This window comes from Neovison vison, chromosome 3 (assembly GCF_020171115.1).
Source record: "Neovison vison isolate M4711 chromosome 3, ASM_NN_V1, whole genome shotgun sequence".
NCBI classification, from domain to species: domain Eukaryota; kingdom Metazoa; phylum Chordata; class Mammalia; order Carnivora; family Mustelidae; genus Neogale; species Neogale vison.
This window is the reverse complement of record NC_058093.1, coordinates 160,894,112-160,914,702: the sequence shown is the minus strand read 5'-3', so window position 1 is coordinate 160,914,702 and position 20,591 is coordinate 160,894,112. Positions and strand designations below refer to the sequence as shown.

The 20,591-nt window shown below is 42.8% G+C and overlaps 1 protein-coding gene across 2 annotated transcripts in view; it reads left to right on the top strand.

The window, feature by feature from the left end:
* The window catches only part of MAPRE2 (microtubule associated protein RP/EB family member 2), a 158,918-nt gene that overhangs the window by 6,955 nt on the left and 131,372 nt on the right, over positions 1-20,591 (top strand). The window lies entirely within an intron of this gene.

Below are 20,591 nucleotides of genomic sequence, written 5' to 3'. Positions count from 1 at the left end.
AGAAGGGTCATCAGAGGGAGATGGAGAAGCAGACTCCCTGCTGAGCAGGGAGCCCAAGGGAGGGGGCTCCATTCTACAACCCTGGGACCATGACCTGAGCCAAAGGCAGCTGCTTAATCAACCAGGTGCCCCAGCTTTGAGACTTTCATTGACTGTCCCTTTATACACTTGAAACATGATGTGAAAACTTGCTGTTTTGAAAATAGCACTACTCTTCTACAGTATGCATTTAAGATCCGTTGCTACTTACAAAGAGAGTGCTCATTAAATAATAAGCATATTTTCATATAGTCACTTACATCACTAGGGGCTGGCAATACGCCATGGTCAATTTCGTCTAAAATTTCCAAATTCAAAAACAGATAAAAAAAGGGCGCCTGGGTGGCTCAGTGGGTTAAGCCGCTGCCTTCGGCTCAGGTCATGATCTCAGGGTCCTGGGATCGAGTCCCGCATCGGGCTCTCTGCTCTGCAGGGAGCCTGCTTCCTCCTCTCTCTCTCTCTGCCTGCCTCTCTGTCTACTTGTAATCTCTCTCTGTCAAATAAATAAATAAAATCTTTAAAAAATAAAAAAAATTAAAAAAAAAACAGATCAGATTATGATCCAGAAATTCAAATTATTTGCCTTCTGCCCGAGGCTGGACAGATTACTATTAAGATTCTAGAAAGAGGGGCGCCTGGGTGGCTCAGTGGGTTAAGCCGCTGCCTTCGGCTCAGTTCATGATCTCAGGGTCCTGGGATCGGCTCAGGTCATGATCTCAGGGTCCTGGGATCGAGTCCCACATCGGGCTCTCTGCTCAGCAGGGAGCCTGCTTCCTCTTCTCTCTCTGCCTACTTGTGATCTCTCTCTGTCAAATAAATAAATAAAATCTAAGAAAAAAAAAGATTCTAGAAAGAATATTTGAAAGAACAATAACTACATAGATAGGAACTTGTCTTACTTTCTTATTTTAAGAGTTGCCTCATAAGATTTCCTTCAGTTAAGAGAAACTTCCTCTTTTTGATGACTTGTTAATGCCACTGACTGCAAATGAGTTTCTTAGATTAACAGAGCAATTTTAAGGGTTATATATAACTGGTCCTCTTCATCCCTTCCAAAATCAGTATAGCTATAATTTAGAAGCCAAAAATGGTAGCTGGGGCCCCTTTTTCACTAGATCAACCAATGCATTATAAACAATGTAAAGTTTGAGGTTCCTGAGATCAGCTAAATAGTTTCTAAAAACAAAACAAAACAAAACAAAAAATGAAAAGTGTATTAACCCCATCCTAGGACCGTTGATAGCAATGGCATGTAGATTTCTAACTCCCAAAGTGACTTAAGCTCCTCTTGCTCCCAAAGGAGTTAACTGGGGAAGGAGGATGAAGGGAGACAGCTGAAGACAGATTGTATAACCAGTTCAAGTGAAAAGGAACTTTCCTCCTTTATCATAATTTAGATTTCATATTTTATTAACTACATTTTATTTAATATAGCTTGTGCACATATATGTATATATATAATGTGTAGCTCTCTTCAAAGTAGTTCCAAAATTAAACAGTATGGAGGGTCCTCAAAAGTTAAAAATAGAACTGCTTTATGATCCAGCAGTCACACTATTGAGTATTTTTTTTTTTTAAAGATTTTATTTATTTGACAGACAGAGATCACAGGTAGGCAGAAAGGCAGGCAGAGAGAGGGGAAGGAGGCTCCCTGCTGAGCAGAGAGCTAATGCAGGGCTTGATCCCAGGACCCTGAGACCATGACCTGAGCCAAAAGCAGAGGCTTAACCCACTGAGCCACCCAGGTGCCCCCACACTACTGAGTATTTACCTCAAGAGCATAGGAACACTAATTCAAAGGGATATGTGCACCCCTATGTTTATAGCAGCAATATTTACAATAATCAAGAGTGTCCTTTGACTGATGAATGGATAAAGAAGATGTGGTACACACACACAAACACACACACACACGCACGCACACACACAGAAATACTAGTTAGTTGTGAAAAAGAATGAAATCTTGTCATTTGCAATGATGTGGATGGAACTAGAGAGTATTATGCTAAGTGAAATAAGTCAGAGAAAGACAAATACCGTATGACTTCACTCATATGTGGAATTTAAGAAACAGAACAAGCAAAGGGGAAAAAAAATAAGAGAGAGAGAGGGACAAACCAAGAAACAGGCTCTTAATTATAGAGAATCATCTGAAGGTTACTAGAGGGCAGGTGGATAGAGGAATGGATTAAATATGTGGTGGGGATTAAGGTGAGCACTTGTTGCGATGAGCACGGGTGATGTATGGAAGTGTTCAGTCACTATATTGTATGCCTGAAACTATTACAATGCTATATGTTAACTAACTGGAATGTTAATTAATTAACTTATTTATTTAGAGGGAGACAGAGCAAGCATGTGAGGGAGGGCTTGGGGTGGAAAAGGGGCAGGAGGAGAGGGAGACAGAGAATCCTAAGCAGGTTCCATGCCCAGGGGTGAGCCCCGCATGGGGTCCAATGTCCTGACCTTGAGGTCATGACCTGAGCAGAAATCAAGAGTCAGATGTTCAACTGACTGAGCCACCCAGGCGCCCCATAACCAACTGCAATTAAAATAAAAACTTGAGGTCCTTTATCCATTTTGAGTCTATTTTCGCGTGTGGTATAAGGAAATGGTCCAGTTTCATTTTTCTGCATGTGGCTATCCAATTTTCTTAAAAACAGTAGTTCCAAAATTAAGAATGTTCTGAAACTAATTGGATTTTACTATATTTTTAACCAGAGGAAGAAATTCATAATTTTTAATTGCTTAAACAGGGGCAGAACACTCAAGCATTTTGCTGACACGTAAACCTTGGTATTAAGTTAGAATTAATTATAAACAACATGGCAAGAATAACTCTTATTATTTGGAGTTAGTAAGAGAAAAGAAAATAAGCCAAAAAAGGCAGGTGGAAAATGAGGCAGTTTTTTTTTTTTTTAGTTTTGCTAAAGTATCTGAAACTTTTTATTCGACGTCATACCAAAGTAAAACCAGAGCGCCAGGTTACCCTCTTTAAGCAGAGGCGGTTTTCAACAACTGATAAGCAAGAGTTAAGGGTGTGCCTGCAACTGTCACTTACACTTTTCTTCCTGCTTTCTTTTTTTTTTTTTAATTTTATTTATTTACTTGACAGATCACAGGTAGGCAGAGAGACGGGTAGAGAGAGAGAGGAGGAAGTAGGCTCCCTGCTGAGCAGAGAGCCAGATGCAGGACTCAATCCCAGGACCCTGAGATCATGACCTGAGCTGAAGGCAGAGGCTTAACCCACTGAGCCACCCAGGAGCCCCACCTTCCGTGCTTTCAAAGATGATCTTCAATCCGATCAGCTTGTCAGAATTGGATCTACTAAGAAGCACCTTTCTTGATTCAACCCAGGAAACCACTATCTCCATTTTCGCACTGATCTTCTCCTGTCTTGGAAAGAGGAGAAGAAAGAGAGGGAGCTAGATGGGAGACCTTTCTGCTTTGCTTCCCCTAGTCCTTTCCGCAAACCGTTGACAGATTTTTGTTAGTTTCACTTCCAGCTTACCTTCAACCATAATTTTTTTTTTTTTTTTTAACTGTGGTCTTCTGGACACAAATCTTCTAAAAGGAGTTTCCACATATCAACAACAGGAATAACCGCGTGCTGTATATGTTATTGGCAATTCCAGAAAGCCGTTCTCTGTGCAGTTGGAGTGTTTAAGCCACCTGCCAGCATCTGTCCTCTCAGCCATTTAAGTGTTGGTTAGACTCTGGAGGGGTGTGCATTTACCTCGGGTTGGGAGGTGAAATACAGGATGCCCAATTAAATCTGAATTTTAAATCAACATTTTTTTTAAAAATATAAGCATATATTACATATATGTATTACATGGGGGTACACCCATACTAAAAAAAAAAAATGGATCTTTTATCTAACATTCAACCTTAACTGGGTGTGTCTTTTTTTGGTTTTATTTTTCTTTTCTCTTTTTGTTTTTGCTAAATGTGCAACCCTCCTTTAATCCCACAACAAATCTCAAATGCCTCACTTTCCCAGTCTGTAAAATACCTGATCTGAGGCTCCATGTCCAAGATAATGAAGTAGAATGTCTGAGCTGCCTTCACCCACTAAAGGAAAAAACCAAGGCATTATCTGAAGTTGTCTGTACAACTTCCCTAATTAAGAGGGGAAAATGAAAACTAAACCCAGAGCTAGAAAATTAGCAATCTTATTTTGTAAGATATTGTAAGGTACTTTCTTTTTTCTTTTTCGTTTTTCTTTTTTTATTAACATATAGTGTATTATTAGCCCCAGGGGTACAGATCTGTGAATCGCCAGGTTTACGCACTTCACAGCACTTCCTATTCTTTCACAGACCTTTCTAATAGAATAGATACATTGATAGGTAAATTATTAGCTAGTGGAGTACTTGAGAAAGCATCAACCATGTCCACACAACATTGCTAATCAAAGTCCCCTGATCTTGAGTAATTCCGAGGAAGTTCATTCGCAGGGAATTCCAATGAATCCTCCCAAGTCTATTCATGTGATGGCCCAGAACCACAGTTCACCTCGTTTAGGAGCATCTTAAAATGCAGAATTCAGGCTCCACCCCAGACTTTCTCATTCAGTCCTCACTTTAACAACACCTGGAGGAGATTCCTGTGCACACGCAAGTTTGAGAAACCCTGAAGCAGAGGATTCACTTGTTCACACATAAATTGACCTTTTGGTTTAATACCGGGTTGAAATAATCCTTAACAAAACTCTTGTTAACACCTAAGAAGAAATCATTTCTTTTAATCAAATATCTTTAATATGCAACTATTTCTATTTTCTTCTTATGAAGATACTAAACGACCATTTCTACTATTGTTTTATAATGAACATATTTAACAAAAGAAGACATGTGAATTTGAAAAAGGCTCTGATAAGGACTAACTGGACAGCCTATTATAAAGAACATTGCGGTTTGTCCTTCATTAAGGACACACTTAATGGCACACACTTCCTGGCCTCCAGAATACAGCAAATCTCTTGTGTTTCTTCATTGCATGTATTATAAGTTTCATAAGATATTTATGTGCCAACACCACACATGTATCTGTTTATCCAGGCTCCTTTAAAACAGAACAGAGGGCATGTAGTTTGAACCTATGGCAAATTCCCAACTGCTCTTGTGAAATTCTGAGCTTTAAAAAGTCATAGAAAACTTTCCATAGGGGCACCTGGGTGGCTCAGTTGGTTAAGCGACTGCCTTCAGCTCAGGTCAAGATCCCAGGGTCCTGGGATCGAGTCCCACATCGGGCTCCCTGCTCCTTGGAGAGTCTGCTTCTCCCTCTGACTTTCTCCCCTCTCATGCTCTCTCTCACTGTCTCTCTCTCAAATAAATAAATAAAATCTTAAAAAAAAAAAAAAACTTTCCATAGATTTTAATTCCTTTTTAAGTTTGAAATCCTCACTTCCTTATCCCTGCCCACCTGATTTTTTTAGAAGTTACAGTGTTGTGGGGCACCTGGGTGACACTCGGTTAAGCAAATCAACTCTTGGTTTCAGCTCAGGTCATGATCTGGGGTCTAAGCTCAGCTCAGGGTTGTAGGACAGAGCCCCGAGTCAGGCTCCTCACTCCAGCACACTGTCTGCTTAAGACTGTCTCCTCCCCTGAGATAAATACATAAATCTTTTTTTTTTTTTTTTAAGATTTTATTTACTTATTTGTCAGAGAGAGCGCATGCATGAGCAGGGGGAGCGGCAGAGGGAGAGAGAGAAGCAGACCCCCCACTGAGCAGGGATTCCCAACATGGGACTTGATCCCAAGACCCTGGGATCATGACCTGAGCCAAAGGCAGGCACCTAACTGACTGAGTCACCCAGGCATCCCTAAATACATAAATCTTAAAAAGAAAAAAAAAAAAGTTACACTGTTGTATCGCAGAAAAAAATCTGGAACTGGCACAAAAACCTCAGAAAAGTCTGATGCTTAAAACTAGTTCTGCTGCTGACGCGGTGACTTTTTGGAGATGTTACTTTACATCCTTAATCAACATCCCTCAGATTAAGTTTTCTCCTCTGCCCAGTAGAGACGGTGGAGTCTGGCATCGTCTCACAAGATTCTTGTTAAGACTCAGATAACGTGTGAGTCTTTATGAGAACTGTATTATGTAGTGACACAGTCGTAAGTTTTGTTTAATGGTTTTCACATACGGCTGACAATAGAACAAATATGATCTATGTATTTTCCTGCAACACATCTAATTTGGAAGCAAGGTGATCTTAATTTTAAGAGTTCCATTTATGCATCAGGAATTTTAAGAGTTCCATTTTTTTTTTAAGATTTTATTTATTTATTTGACAGAGATCACAAGCAGGTAGAGAGGCAGGCAGAGAGAGGGGTGGTGGGAAGCAGGCTCCCCGCAGAGCAGAGAGCCCGATCCCTGGACCCTGAGATCATGACCTGAGCTGAAGGCAGAGGCTTAACCACTGAGCCACCCAGGCGCTCCAAGGTTAAATCTTAATAAAGCTAAAGCTAAATTTAATAAATTTATTTATATTTATTTAATAAATAAATTTATTAAATTTAATAAAGCTAAATTTAATAAATAAATAAATACAACATAAGACACATTAGTGAGAGTTTGAAAATGGGGGAGAGGAAAGAGGGGAGGCACTTCTAATCTTTCCACCTCTGTGCATTAAAAAAAAAAAAAGAATTTCCTTTTTTGTGTAAAGCTCTTATTGCCTGTATTCACACTCAACAATATTTCACATGAACATTTTCCATAGCATGTTGGATTTTATTTCCCACAGCCAGCCTAATGTTTCTAGGTTCGGTGTCTTCGCACGTTTTTCTGGCGGGGACCTCTTTCTGTCTTTCCTTCCGTAGTGAAGTCAGGCTCAGCCTTTGTCTTAGCTCAGGTGGGACTTCCTCCAGGTCCTTGCCGCTGGGAGCGCGCTCCGACCAGTGGCTTCTGCATCACGTGGGAGCTTCATATAAATGCCGAAGCTCCGTCTCCGTCCCAGACGTTCTCAATCAGAATCCCTACTGCTGTAAGATTCTCAGGTGTCATGGATTAACATTTGAGGAAGATTGTTGTTCTGGAAAACCTCTCCGAACCTCCTAACCGTGACCTCCCCCACCTCCCACAGGCCCGCCCACGCGTCCAGGATAGGTCAGGTGACTCACTGCGGTTTGCCTTTAATTCCCCACACGTGGGCCTCCCCAGCTCATAAATTGGTTGGAGATGGGGATGGACTCCTGTGGCTCCTCACGTCCCCGGGTTCGAGCGTGGCGCTTGGCACGTAAGCTTCCATTTTTAGAGTTGTTTTATCCTTTTTCTGACACCGCGGCTCTGTAGATGAAACAAAAATACAGGTGAAAATTTTCGTCCGTGCTGAGAAAGTGGGTCGTCAGGTAGGACTGTCTGGGTCACTGGTCCACAGTTTGGGAGAGCCCCATAATTGTAGTCTTCACTGTGGAAAATGCACTGGGGGGTTGGGGGAGGGGAAGAAATGCTTCTCTCTCTGCGAATAAGTTCTGGAAGTCCGCTGTTGGAGCTTGATCCCTTTGGGCTAAAGTATTGAATATCTGCTACCAATATCTCTGGGAGAACCTACACTTCACACTTGGCATAGAGGTTGAGCAGCTGGCAGATTGTGGTAAGCGTTTCATAAGATCTAGAGATAAGGGTTCTCTGACAGAGAAGATAGGGTGCTCTAGTAGGTTTTAGGGAAGTTACATGGTGGAATGCTACAAAACAGCTTCTAATCCTGGCAGATGTTACAGTAGGTTTTATCCCGAATCCTACCATAGGTTGCTTTTTCATTAAAAAAAACAAGTCTATAAAAATCTGAAGATCGGACTCGACCCCCATCCTGCCTTTTCATCAGTTCTCCTTTCAAAGCGAACCACTGACAGGCTGGGGTTTTTTGGTCGTTTTGTTTGTTTGTTTCTCCCAGATACTGGTTTTAACTGTAGACAAAGTTCAGATCCTTCTACACCAAGGTTTTTGAACTCCTACTGAAGTTAAACAGCAGATTTGGAGGGAGCCTCCTCTGTGGTCCTTTCATTGTGGCAGGAACGTTTTGTGAGTTCGAGTGGACAATCTGATAGAGGGAGGCTGAGCCCAGAAGCCTGCTGTTTTGAATTAGCAGAAGACTGATTAGGGCTTTGGAATCAAGTTGTACCCAGAAACAAGAAATGTCTGTCCTACAGGGCTATTGTTTGTCTTATTTGAAAGGAACAAGAGGCTCCTGGTACTGCTTACCAATGACTCTCACAGTTAGCCTCATGGAGCACGAGGAGTATAACTATATTCAAGAATGTGTGGCTTCTCTTCCCCTTCGGGAACCTGTCGCTGTGCCCACTCATCACCATGGACACCAGCTTAAGTTGAGCGGTGAATCTGAGTCTGGTTTCTCTTGCAGAAGGGTGTCTTAGGTTGGTTTTCTGTCCTAAGCTGCCTATGTGAGTGTCTGCGGTGATGCTATTCACAGTAATTTGCCCAGACAGTGAGCTTGGGTGGGGTTTTTAGGAACCCTCTGACACCTCCAGAGCATACCTTGTTGCGCAATCTGACGCAGGTGAGCCATGCAGGACGGGAAGAACAATTGTGTTCCATTCGCTGTGATCTCAAGCCGAAGTCCATTTGAGTCATATTTTCCCACGGGGTTTGTGGCCCATCCCAAAGGAATGAGATTTTAAACACCCTATTCTTTTTTTTTTTTTTAAGATTTTATTTATTTATTTGACAGAGAGAGATCACAAGTAGGCAGAGAGGCAGGCAGAGAGAGTGGGGGGGGAAGCAGGGAAGGAGAGAGCCCGATGCGGGACTCGATCCCAGGACCCTGAGATCATGACCTGAGCCGAAGGCAGCGGCTTAACCCACTGAGCCACCCAGGCGCCCCAACACCCTATTCTTGAGAAGTTTAGTGTTGTCAGCCTCGCTCTTAGAATCGGAAAGCCATGTGCATTTTTTTGGTTTTTCGCATTTTGGGGGAGTTTGTCTGCAAATGTTGAGTAGTTAATAACTTTGCTGTTTGTTAATTCTGTGTGCCTTTGGGAGACTTTTATATTCTGATACCCCTCTCTGAAAAAAACTAGCTAAACTGTCTAATAATGATCAGGAATAGACTCTATAGATTAAAAAATGAAGAGGACGTTAAAATTCCATTTCAAAGATTTAACGTATTAGAGAACTGACAGTCCAACCAAGAGGAAGCAGCAACCTCTACCAAAACATTCAAAAGAAAAATAAGCATGATTTAGGAGTCAAGACAAAGAATGTTTGTCTCTACCCCCTTAAACAATGATCTTCTTTTAAAATCTTTGCAAGTTAGGCACAACACCATTCCTGCTCTTCTTTTCTTTTCTTTTTTTTTTTAAGATTTTATTTATTCATTTGACAGAGATGACAAGTAGGCAGAGAGGCAGAGAGATGGGGGAAGCAGTATCCCCGCTGAGCAGAGAGCCCGATGTGGGGCTTGATCCCAGGACCCTGGGCAGAGGGCAGAGACTGCCGAAGGCAGAGACTTTAACCCACTGAGCCACCCAGGCGACCCACCACTCCACCTCTTCTTATGAACGAGTCAACTTAAATTGATTGTAGGAGGGCCTGGGCCTTATCCCAGCTCTGCTTTAAGTGCAGTCCCAAAGCACTTCAATCCATGTATGACCTCTAGACTCCTCAGCGGGGGGGGGGGTGTCTTACCTTTTACTTCTGCTTTCCCCACGAGAAATGTCAGCACTCCAGAAGCCAGTTGTCAATCCATCTTCCTTAGAATAAAATAGAATAGAAAATGTAATGGGAACTGGACTTTTTCCTCTCAAAGCCTCCATAAGGTTTTCAACACATGAGGAAAATACATCATTTTGATAGTACAGTAGCGCACTGAATGATTTGAGTCACTGAGGGTAATAGTGGTAGGATTTAGACTTCCACTTAAAATATGAAGAATGCCATTGTCGCTCAAAATAGGGAAGTGCTGTGATTTTTGGAAGAGCAGGCACGTTTTAAAGAGCATCCACTTGGATACCCTGCTGAGCTCACTTTTCCCCGTAAATGTAGTTGTTAGCATTCTGTCTTCTCTCCACCCACTGGCCTAGGCTGGAGAGCTTCTATGTCTTCCGCTGTTAGAGAGCAGGGAAGACGTGGAAAAGCAGGATGACTGACCCAGTACAGCAGGGGGTTTTACTGAGCTGACCCCAAATACAGGCAGAAAGAAGAGCCCTGAATCTTCCTGGTGTTCAAGCACGTGGTGCTTCTAGGAAGACTCAGGGAAGCATGAGCTGTCCCCATGGGGAGCAAAAAGGAAGTACCTTGTGGGAGGGAGGAACAAGAAGGCACAAAAGCTTGTTTCTCTAGGGAGGACCTAAAAGATTGGAAAGAGGTAAGAATCTTAAAGCCCTACTTTAAGTGCAATGTCTATAAAGCATGAAAATACCAACAACTTGAGCTAGCTAGCGTTCAACTTTAAAGTGAACAGGAAAGGTTCTGCTTGTTGTCTAAAGATGGTTTTGTTCTTTTCTGTGTCCCGCCCCTCTCCACTGCCTACCTTTAGAGTTGGTGATCAAACCACGGAGTTTGCTGAGGTCACAGACTATAGAAAAGGCAACAGATAGGCTTCATAGGGGCCATATGAAGGTCATGCTCAAGGCCACGTCCACAAGAGCCCTTCAGATGGGCATTCTCTCCCATTCTAAGCCATTGGTTTTCCCCAGGGTTGATTCTACATGGACATTTCCTCATCCTATAACTAAAACTCAGATCCACTTGACAAGGGAGATGTGTTCAAATCGTGATGATGAACACAAGGGTTTTCCGTTTACACAGAAATCTGCCATAGCTGAAGAATTCTTATACAGAGCAGCAACACTCAAACTGCACTTGACGGAACACTCGGAGCTGGAGCCCCGAGTTTAGACGGTATATCCACAGTCACGTCAGGGAGAAAACCTCAGCCCCAGGGAAGTTCACGGCAGGTGCCATGCTCTGTGCAGCAGGCAGGTTTACAGAGGATAGTTGGATTCCTCAAGTAGCTCTTAAAGGCCCATATAACCCCTAAAGCTATTAAATTGTAACGACCTCCATGGGAAGAGGCATGGGGTCTCAAAAAAAAAAAAAAAAGAAAGAAAGAAAGAAAGAGGGCTGATAAATCCACTTTGGATACATAGCCCAGTACAGACGAGGACTGCAAGTTCTGGCATCAATGGTCCCTTCTTTTCCCTCAGTTTGAAAATGCAAGTGCACATAGAAAAGTCCTCAGGACTTGTCTGGAAGTGTTGTTAGAAAGCAATGGCAAGGGGCACCTGGGTGGCTCAGTGGGTTAAAGCCTCTGCCTTCAGCTCAGGTCATGATCCCAGGGCTCTGGGGTTGAGCCCCATGTCAGGCTCTCTGCTCAGCAGGGAGCGTACTTCCCTTCCTCTCTCTCTGCCTGCCTCTCTGCCTACTTGTGATCTCTGTCTTTCAAATAAATAAATAAAATCTTTAAGGAAAAAAAAAAAGTGAAGGCGATCTCAAAAGCCTAACCTGCTACTTTGAAGCAGAATGATAGTTCGGGTATACTAGAGTTTGCTGAAATATTTAGCTTTGGCAAACCTTTTTTTTTTTTTTTTTTAAGATTTTATTTGTCAGCACAAGCAGGGGAAACTGCAGGCAGAGGGAGAAGCAGGCTCCCTCTGAGCAAGGAACCAGATGTGAGACTCAATCCCAGGACCCCAGGATCGTGACCTGAGCCATAGGCAGATGCTTAACTGACTGAGACACCCAGGCATCCTGCTTTTGCAAATTGCTTAAGTTTTTCCTCCTTTTTTGAGAAACTACTTGGTAGTTCATCTGAACACTCTTCTATCTCTCAAACACACTGGATGCCTGTGTGGTAAACTCTGCTGAGTCTGTTTCCTATGCGAAGGAAAGTAAGTGGCCTCAGTGAGGGTGCCAGTGTAGCAAGATCCAGAACCAGCCGTTTAGGTCAGCAGAGAAGAAATAACATATTTGTGATTAGCACTCCCCAACACATTTGCACACATGAGTTAATTAAGTGCTTAACATCTTAGAAAGCAGGGAACTTTCCCTAAGGACCTGAAACTCTGGATGAGTACATGACCACTGGGGAATTAGGGATGTGGGGAGAGAGGAGAAGCAAGGGAAAATGTGCTCCAAGAATGGACTTTAGCTCCTTAATTTTGCTTTGTTCCATCCTTGGTAGCAAGATAAATGAGTTGACTTCATTTGGGATCCTCTGAGTGAATGCCCCATCGCACTAAGTTCAGGCCTGATTACCACATATCAGATTGTGGGAAGAGCTCTGAAAACAGATCATGGCCTTGCCCCTTGGTGTGGTTCCCAGACCAGCAGCATCTAGAAGTTTCTAGAAAGAATCTTAGACCCCCTCCCTAGGCCTACTGAATCATAATCTGAATTTTAAGATTTTCTGCAGATGCAAAATCTGAAAAGCACTGCCACGAAGGAAACTGAGAGATAAAATACTTCCCTTCCTCTAATTTTCTGAATGAGGAAAACAGAAATGGCTTTTAAATCCTACATCTCTGTCTCCAAAGGGAAGCAGTCCCAAGTCTTTCCCTGTTGTTCTTCGCTTCCCTGTAGATATGTTTGCCCTGGTGGTGTAGTTCTTGGTGTCCGTGAGCTCCTTGCTGGCCACACGGTGCACTGCTCACCCTTTAGACACCCAGCCCTCAGCAGGCCCTCCGATATACCAGATGCATAACAGGGTGTCCATGAACTCCTGCTCTGAAGGCCAAAGTCCCAGCCCTTCCACAAGCCTCTCTACACGGGATCTGCAAGATGAGAATAAGAAATCGCCTCCCTCAGCGGGTTAACCGTGGGGCGTCAGCGAGCTGACCCAGGCAACATACTTCAGCCCGTGCCTCACATACACTAGCTACAGATATGTGGTAACTTGTGCTTAGGTGCTCTGTGTTGGACAAATGAATAGATAGGAACTTCGTATAAAAAACACTTGATGAAGATCAAAATCTGGTGTTTTGTTGCTTCAAAAATAGGCAATCTTAATATGCAAAGAAAGCCTGATAGAAGGCGAGAGAAAGGGAAAATGGGTCCAAGTGAACCCATAGAGAAAGCATGTGATTTGGACTCAGAAGACTAGAGTTCGTGTCCCAGCTCTGGCCTTTATCAGCTATGGGATCTCCTACAATAAACAAGTTTCCACAGTTACTCTCTTATTTTCTGGGGTTATGTGAAAAGAGGGAGGCAGTTATAACTGACCCGTTAGGAGGGCAAGGCCCACCTTGCTCATTCTTCTATCCCTACATCTCAGCCCATGGGTGCCCTGTGATGTGTTGTTTTTTTGTTTTCTTTTGTTTTTTCCCCAAAGATTTTATTTATTTGACAGAGACAGCAAGAGAGGGGAATACAAGCAGGAGGAGTGGGAGAAGGAGAAGCAGGCTTCCCACTGAACAGGGGAACTCCCAATGTGGAGCTCGATCCCAGGATCCTGGGATCATGACCTGAGCCGAAAGCAGACACTTAATAACTGAGCCACCCGGGCGCCTCTCTGTGATGTGTTTGTTCAGTTGGACTGGATGATGCTCTCTCAATGGAAACAAAACCTAAAAATTGCATTGGTTTGTTACCCTCTAAATCTCAACCCTAACAGACAAAATCTATCCCTTAGTATTTAAATTTTTAAAGATTTCATTCATTTGAGAGAGAAAGTGCTCATGCAAGCATGTACCAGTGAGGGGAGATAAGTGAGCACTGAGCAGGGAGCCCAATGTGGGGCTCCATCCCAGGACCCTGGGATTAAGACCTGAGCCAAATGAAGATGCTTAATGACTCAGTGACCCAAGCACCCCTAAAGAGAAGGTTCTAAGAAACCTTTCAAGTTGGAGGGACACCTGAGTGGCTCAGTCAGTTAAGCAGCTGCCTTCAGCTCCGGTCATGATCTCTTGGTCCTGGGATCAAGTCCCAAATGAGGATCCCTGTTCAATGGGGAGCCTACTTCTCCCTCTCCCTGCCTCTCCTCATGCTTGTGCTCACTGTGCCAAGTAAATAAATCTTTAAAAAAAATATTTCAAGTTAGGTATTTTGCCTGGATATATTTCCCATAATAGATTGGGGTTTTGTTCCCACCTCCCACCCAAGTTTTATCCACAACAATGTAACTGGTGCTTCCGCTCTGGGGCAGCACTCTTTCCCAGGTGACTGAAATTCAGCATAAATTTCCCCCAAACATTTTGTAAGTGGTACTCTTCTTGAACCCCACAGCAGCACCCCCCAAAACCGTGTTGGTGGTTATCACAGGGTGCACACTAGTCCCAACAGAAAACTTAGGGATAGAAGCTATGCGAATAATCCTGAATATTTCAATAAATTCCATCCACTTCACACTTGGTAACAGACTACTGAAAATGTTAGTGTGAAAGCCTTCCCACATGACACTACAGTTGGACACGCTTATCCATCTTTGGAGGGAGGTCTTAGCAACCCTGGATACCCAGTGTCCTAACAACCCTCCTGCCACAGCCAAAGTCTTGTTCAAATCTCCTATGACCCTTTCAACACTTCTCCTCTATTCCTGTGCTGTTTCTTTGGACAGTCAAAGGAATAAGACGATAAAGATAGGACATGTGCAAAGCAAGAATTTCGTTTCCACGATAACCTGAACGCTAAATTTGGACACTGGGCTCAAAGTGAATCTGATCCCAGTCACTGCGCTGCTTGTCTGCTTCGTGAACATTCTGCTACATTTCATTATTGGTCATACTTGTGAGGAAAGGAGCCATTCTTCTAGTCCAACTATTTTCCGGGATCTCTGATTAAACACCAATAAAAAGATAAGCAATTATTAGAAATAGTCACAGAATTAATACTCAGGCTATTTCTTGTGTAGTTTGTCTCACGTCTTTTTAATTTTACTTTTGTGCCTTTGGCATGGTGGATATTCTATTCTAGAATAGAAAGGGCAATCTCAAATTATTTTAATCCTGGTTTGCATGGGAAGTAACAGATGGAAAAAGGAGGATTCTGAGAGGGGGATGAGGCTGAGTTTGTATGAAAATAACTGAATTTCTGTTTTATTATAGCTATGACTTTAGACAGTTTGGGGGGATTATACTTTATTTTTATAGAAGCCTAAATCACACGACCAAAAGAAGTTTATAACATTATTACCATTCTTAATGTATACCATCAAAATCCCTTTATCAGCCGGCTATAATTTTTCAAAGCCCTTAAATATACAATAGGGGTCATTTTGTAGTCTGGCTTGCTTAAGGAGAGGAATGCATTGTCCCACACTCAATGCCCAAGATTCAGTGTAATTTGACCTCCCTTACTCGATGGATAATCTCATTTGGTTTTGGTTTCCTGGTGCGTGCTCAGCTCTGTGCTTCCCGGCAATCCTGCCTGCTAGTTCCCCGGGGAAATTAAACTAGGCAGGCTCTCAGCTCCCTCTGCCGCCCTGGGGATGGCTCGGAGCCCAGCCCACCCAACCCAGGCCACTAATTGAGCTGGTGCTTGGCCGAGGCAGGGCTCTCCAGAAGACTAACAAGGAGTAGGATCAGCCGAAGGATTCGTAGCCTGTGACCTGTTAACGTTTATGAGCTGCATTCTTCCTAGAAAGCTGTGGCGCTCCCATCCTAAAGAAAATGATCTACAACTGGAGGGATTAAATATCTGCAAGCACCTGCAGGGGAGTTTAGAATTCAGGATACAGCTCATTTTGAAGGTCCAAAGAGAATTTAGTCAACTCCTGAGGGGAGAAAACCTTAGTTCACATCCCAGTGGGGTTCCCTTCTTGGAAAAGCCAGGAGCATCTGGTTTAAGGTTAAAGCCTTTCATGAGGAAAAGTCTTTAACCTTGCATGGTCAGAAACCTCACTGGCTAAATACATAGCACTGAAGGAAAAGCCAGATCTTCTTCCAATGGTGGGCATGACTAGAAAATCTTTACAACCCTTTCTTCATTCTGCTGTTTCCTATGTGCCAGCTTTACCGCTGGACGTGGAAGCAAGTCTTTGGTAGGGGGCAGGGTGGGGCTCTCAATCTAGGACAGATGTTCTGGGCTCTACCCATGGGATGTCAGAATTCTGAGTTTGTTCAAAGAAAGAGCATCTAATATGTCTAGAGGTCGAAGGAGAATGGACTTTTGTAGCAACAGAGAATGTGCTTTGTTAAAGAGTGTGGCCATGTCGTGACTCTGTTTCTAACAAAGAAACTTGGTCTTTTCAGTTAAAGCCAGTAAACTAGAGAAGGGGGCTGGCTTTCTGAGGAGCTGCGTAGCGCTCAAAATAGGAAGAGTGAAAGTCGACAGGGTCTTTCCTAACATGAAGGAAGACTCTACATGCTCCTCTCTGTGTGGGGGTGAGGACAGTTCTATCTTCTTCAGTGTGGCCCAGTTCAGAATCGAGCATACCTGCCTGCCTTGTCCCCCGTAAGAGCCACATGGGATGAAATGCTAGACCTGGACCAGTAAGGGTGAGAACTGGGGGACGTTCTTGCGTAACATCAACTCAAAGCTATCAGAGATCCTTTTAAATATGCAAAACTATCAAACTGCTACTTTGAAGTTCCTTCTGGTCTTCAGTGTATTTGTATCTATTTTGACTTTTTTAGAAGATTTTATTTATTTACTTATTCGTTTGTTTATTTGTTTGAGAGAGAGAATGAGAGTGAGAGAACATGAGAGGAGGAAGGTCAGAGGGAGAAGCAGACCCCCTGCTGAGCAGGGAGCCCCATGCAGGACGGTTTCCCGGGATTCCAGGATCATGATCTGAGCTGAAGGCAGCTACTCCACCAACTGGCCACCCAGGTGCCCTCTATTTTGACTGTTTTTTTTTTTTAAGATTTTATTTATTTATTTGACAGACAGAGATTACAAGTAGGCAAGAGAGGCAGGCAGGGAGAGAGAGGAGGAAGCAGGCTCTCTGCGGAGCAGAGAGCCCGATGTGGGGCTCGATCCCAGGACCTGGGATCATGACCTGAGCCGAAGGCAGAGGCTTTAACCCACTGAGCCACCCAGGCGCCCCTCTATTTTGACTTTTAATGAAAATTTAGAAAGTTTGACATGGAGGAAAGAGGGGATAACTGCAGAGAATTCTCAGATAGGCAAGACTGGACAGAAGACTGTCAGTAGAGGTTTCCAAATGCTAGAATCCTGGATGCTAGAAATATTTTTTCTTGGATCTGTAAAAAAGTGAGGCAAAGTTGCGACCGCATCTTGCCCCCTGTCTCAGAGCTTTTTTTTTTTTTTTTTTAAGATTTTATTTAATTATTTGACACAGAGAGAGATCACAAGTAGGCAGAGAGGCAGGTGGGGGTGGAGGGAAATGCAGGCTCCCTGCTGAGCAGAGAGACAGATGCGAGACTTGATCCCAGGACTCTGAGATCATGACCTGAGCCAAAGGCAGAGGCTTAACTCACTGAGCCACCCAGGGGCCCAGAGCTTTTGTTCATCTCTGGAAAAGTAAAAATATAAGAGATTCTTGCTCCACTGTCATTGTTGTCCAATCTTTTTTTAAATTAAACTTGGTTTTTAGATCACTGTAGGTGAATATGTAGTTGTAAGAAACCATATGGAGCTTTCTTATGTGCCTTTGAGTCACTTCTTCCCCCTCCACAATAACATCTCACAAATTGGTCACAACCAGGATATTGACAAGGATACGTGTTCAAGCTTAGTATTGCCCTTTGATGATCACACCCTCCTCCCCCCACTCCTCCAATGCTCCCCCCGACTCCTCCCTACTCCTACAGCCATTAACCTGTGCTCCATTTCTTCCGTTTTCTCATTTCAAGACTGTTAGATAAATGTAATCATATGGTATATGATCTTTTGGGACTGGCTTTTGCCCCTCAGGATAATTTTCTGGAGGTTGATCTCGGCTGTTGTGTGTATCAATAGTTCTTTTTTCATTGCCAGAGAGAATTCTGTAGTAAAAGGGTATGCCACAGTTGGCTTACCCATTAACCTGTTGAAGGACATCTGGGTTGTCTCTGATTTTTGACTGCTAAGAAAAACAGCAGCAGCAGCAACAACAACACACACACACACACACACACACACACACCCTGCTATAAATATAAATTTTCATTTGGAAAAATGCCAAGATGTACAATTGGTGGGTTGTATGGTAGTTGCACATTAAAAAAAAAAAAAAAAATTTTTTTTGCCAGAGTAGCAGAGCCATCCTACATCCTCACAAGTAATGTGGGTGTTCTATTCCTTCTCAATGTTTCACCTATTTTAGCCATACTTCTAAGTGTATAGTGCTATTTCATTATGGTCTTTAATTTTCACCTACCTAATGGCTAAGGATATTAAATATCATTTCATGTGCTTTTTGACTATTCGCATATCCTCTTCAGCTAAATGTCTCTTCATGTCTTTTGCCCACTTTCCAATGGAATTTTTTTTTTTTTAACTGTTGAGTTTTCAGAGCTTGTTAGATATTCTAGAAACTGGTCCTCTGTCAGATAAGTGGTTTGCAAATATTTTCTCCTAATTTATCCCTCATATTTGCATCTACTTCACAGGGACAAAAGTTCTTAATTTTGAGAAAGTCCAATTTATCCCTTTTATGGATTGTGTTTTTGGTGTCAAGGCTAAGAACTCTTTGCGAGGCCCCACGTCTCAAAGATTTTCTTTGTTTTTCATAGCTTTGTATTTTATATTTATACCATGTTCCATTTTTTTATTTAAAGATTTATTTATTAGAGAGAGAACATGAAAGAGAGCATGAGTGGAGCCAGACGTAGGCTTGATCTCACCACCCTGAGGATAACGATCTGAGCAGGAACCAGGAGTTGGCCACTTAACCGACTGTGCCACCCAGGGGTCCCCCATGCTCCTTTTTTTTTTTTTTTTTAAGATTTTATTTCTTTATTTGACAGACAGAGATCACAAGTAGGCAGACAGAGAGGGAGAAGCAGGCTCCCTGCCTAGCAGAGAGCCTGATGCAGGGCTCGATCCCAGGACCCTGAGATCATGACCTGAGCCAAAGGCAGAAGCTTTAACCCACTGAGCCACCCAGGTGCTCCCCATGCTCCATTTGTAATTTTTATATTAAATGTGAGACTTTTGGAGAAGTGCCTTGCCAGTGTCAAACATCACAGACAAAACTGCCTTACCTGCCACCCCCACTGGCGGGGGGTGGTGGGGTGGGGCTTATGTTTCCACCCTTGCCAGGCTGTGCCTTCTTGAGCAGACCAAAGACTCTCCGGGGGTTTCAGATCTATAGCGAAGATCTAGCTTTTACAGAGATGTGGCACGGATAAAGGATGGAGTAGACACTCACGTCCGTCCGACTCCTAGAAGCTGTCACTTTCTCGATGCACAATATAGGCCCCTTGCTCCATTACTCTGAACCTCACTTTCTTTATTTGTATTAAGGTTTTGGAGATTAAATTGGATAAAATATGTGAAATGACTTGTGCAAAGGCTTTTCAATAAATGATCCCATTCTTCAAACTGATCCATTACAGCTGCTGAAAAACGAGCAACGGCCCATTGTCAGACGATAGAAAGGGCCAATTGTATATAGCCAATCCTGAATTTTTTAAGGATGAATTATCTATTTGATAGCTAAACTAGGAACATTGTACTCTTCCTTACTTGGTGGCCAGTACTTTCCCTGATAACATAGCTACTGAGTACTAGTTCAATAACAATGGCAAATGAAAGTTCTGTTGTAATTCAGTTCATTGCTGGAAGATTTACGGACTTAGGAAAATGATATGGGTAGGAATGGATTTTTTTATTTGACTATCAACTATCATTAAATTATGAAAAGATGTAAAAGAGCTAGGACATTAACTTCTCTAAACTATGTGAAGAAATTCTGTCAGAAGAAATTTGTCTATCTCCTCTTTCCCTTACAGAAATTAGATATATAGAAATTAATCTATCTCCTCTTTCCCTTATAGAAAAGGTATAAAAGGCCTTCCTCCTTTCTTAAAAAAAAAAAAAAAAAAAAATTCATGCAGCAACAACTCCAGACACAGTTCTGGAGATCACCTTGCATTCGGTCTACCACAAATATTTTTAAGCAATTGACTTAAAACACACACACACACACACACACACACACAAACAAATAGGCACCAAAGGCATTTGTGTTTTCTGTTCTAGGACAATTTTAGAAGAGTAATGGGCTGGGTGAGCACCTAGGTAGAAGGCAGCAGTCATTTCTGATTTGTTTCTTGGGGTGGTGGGAAGACCATTAAGGCTGGTACAGGTATGCATTTGGGTCTTTTTTTTTTTTCTTTAATCAACATCTGCATGAGCCATAAGCAGCCTCCCCAGGAACCACCCACTTCCCACACTCACACTGGACCGTAAAAACCTGGAGCTCAGACACATTCCTTAGCCTCGAGAATTGTCTTTCATTAGTTTATTTCTCACTTAGCCAGGGCATGTTCTGAAGAACAAGAGCCAATGCACATAAAGGAAATTGTCACTTGTTGGTGCGTATAGTTTTGAAGTTTGATCCTGGCATTGTTTAGAATGCCTGTCCTCTCAAAAATCTTCTGATTGGAATAAGACCGTGTTGGTACCAGGTGTAAAACCTGCCAATAAACCTGAGGTTAAGGAAGCTGATACTCTAATGTTGGCCTTTGCTGTCCTGCTTA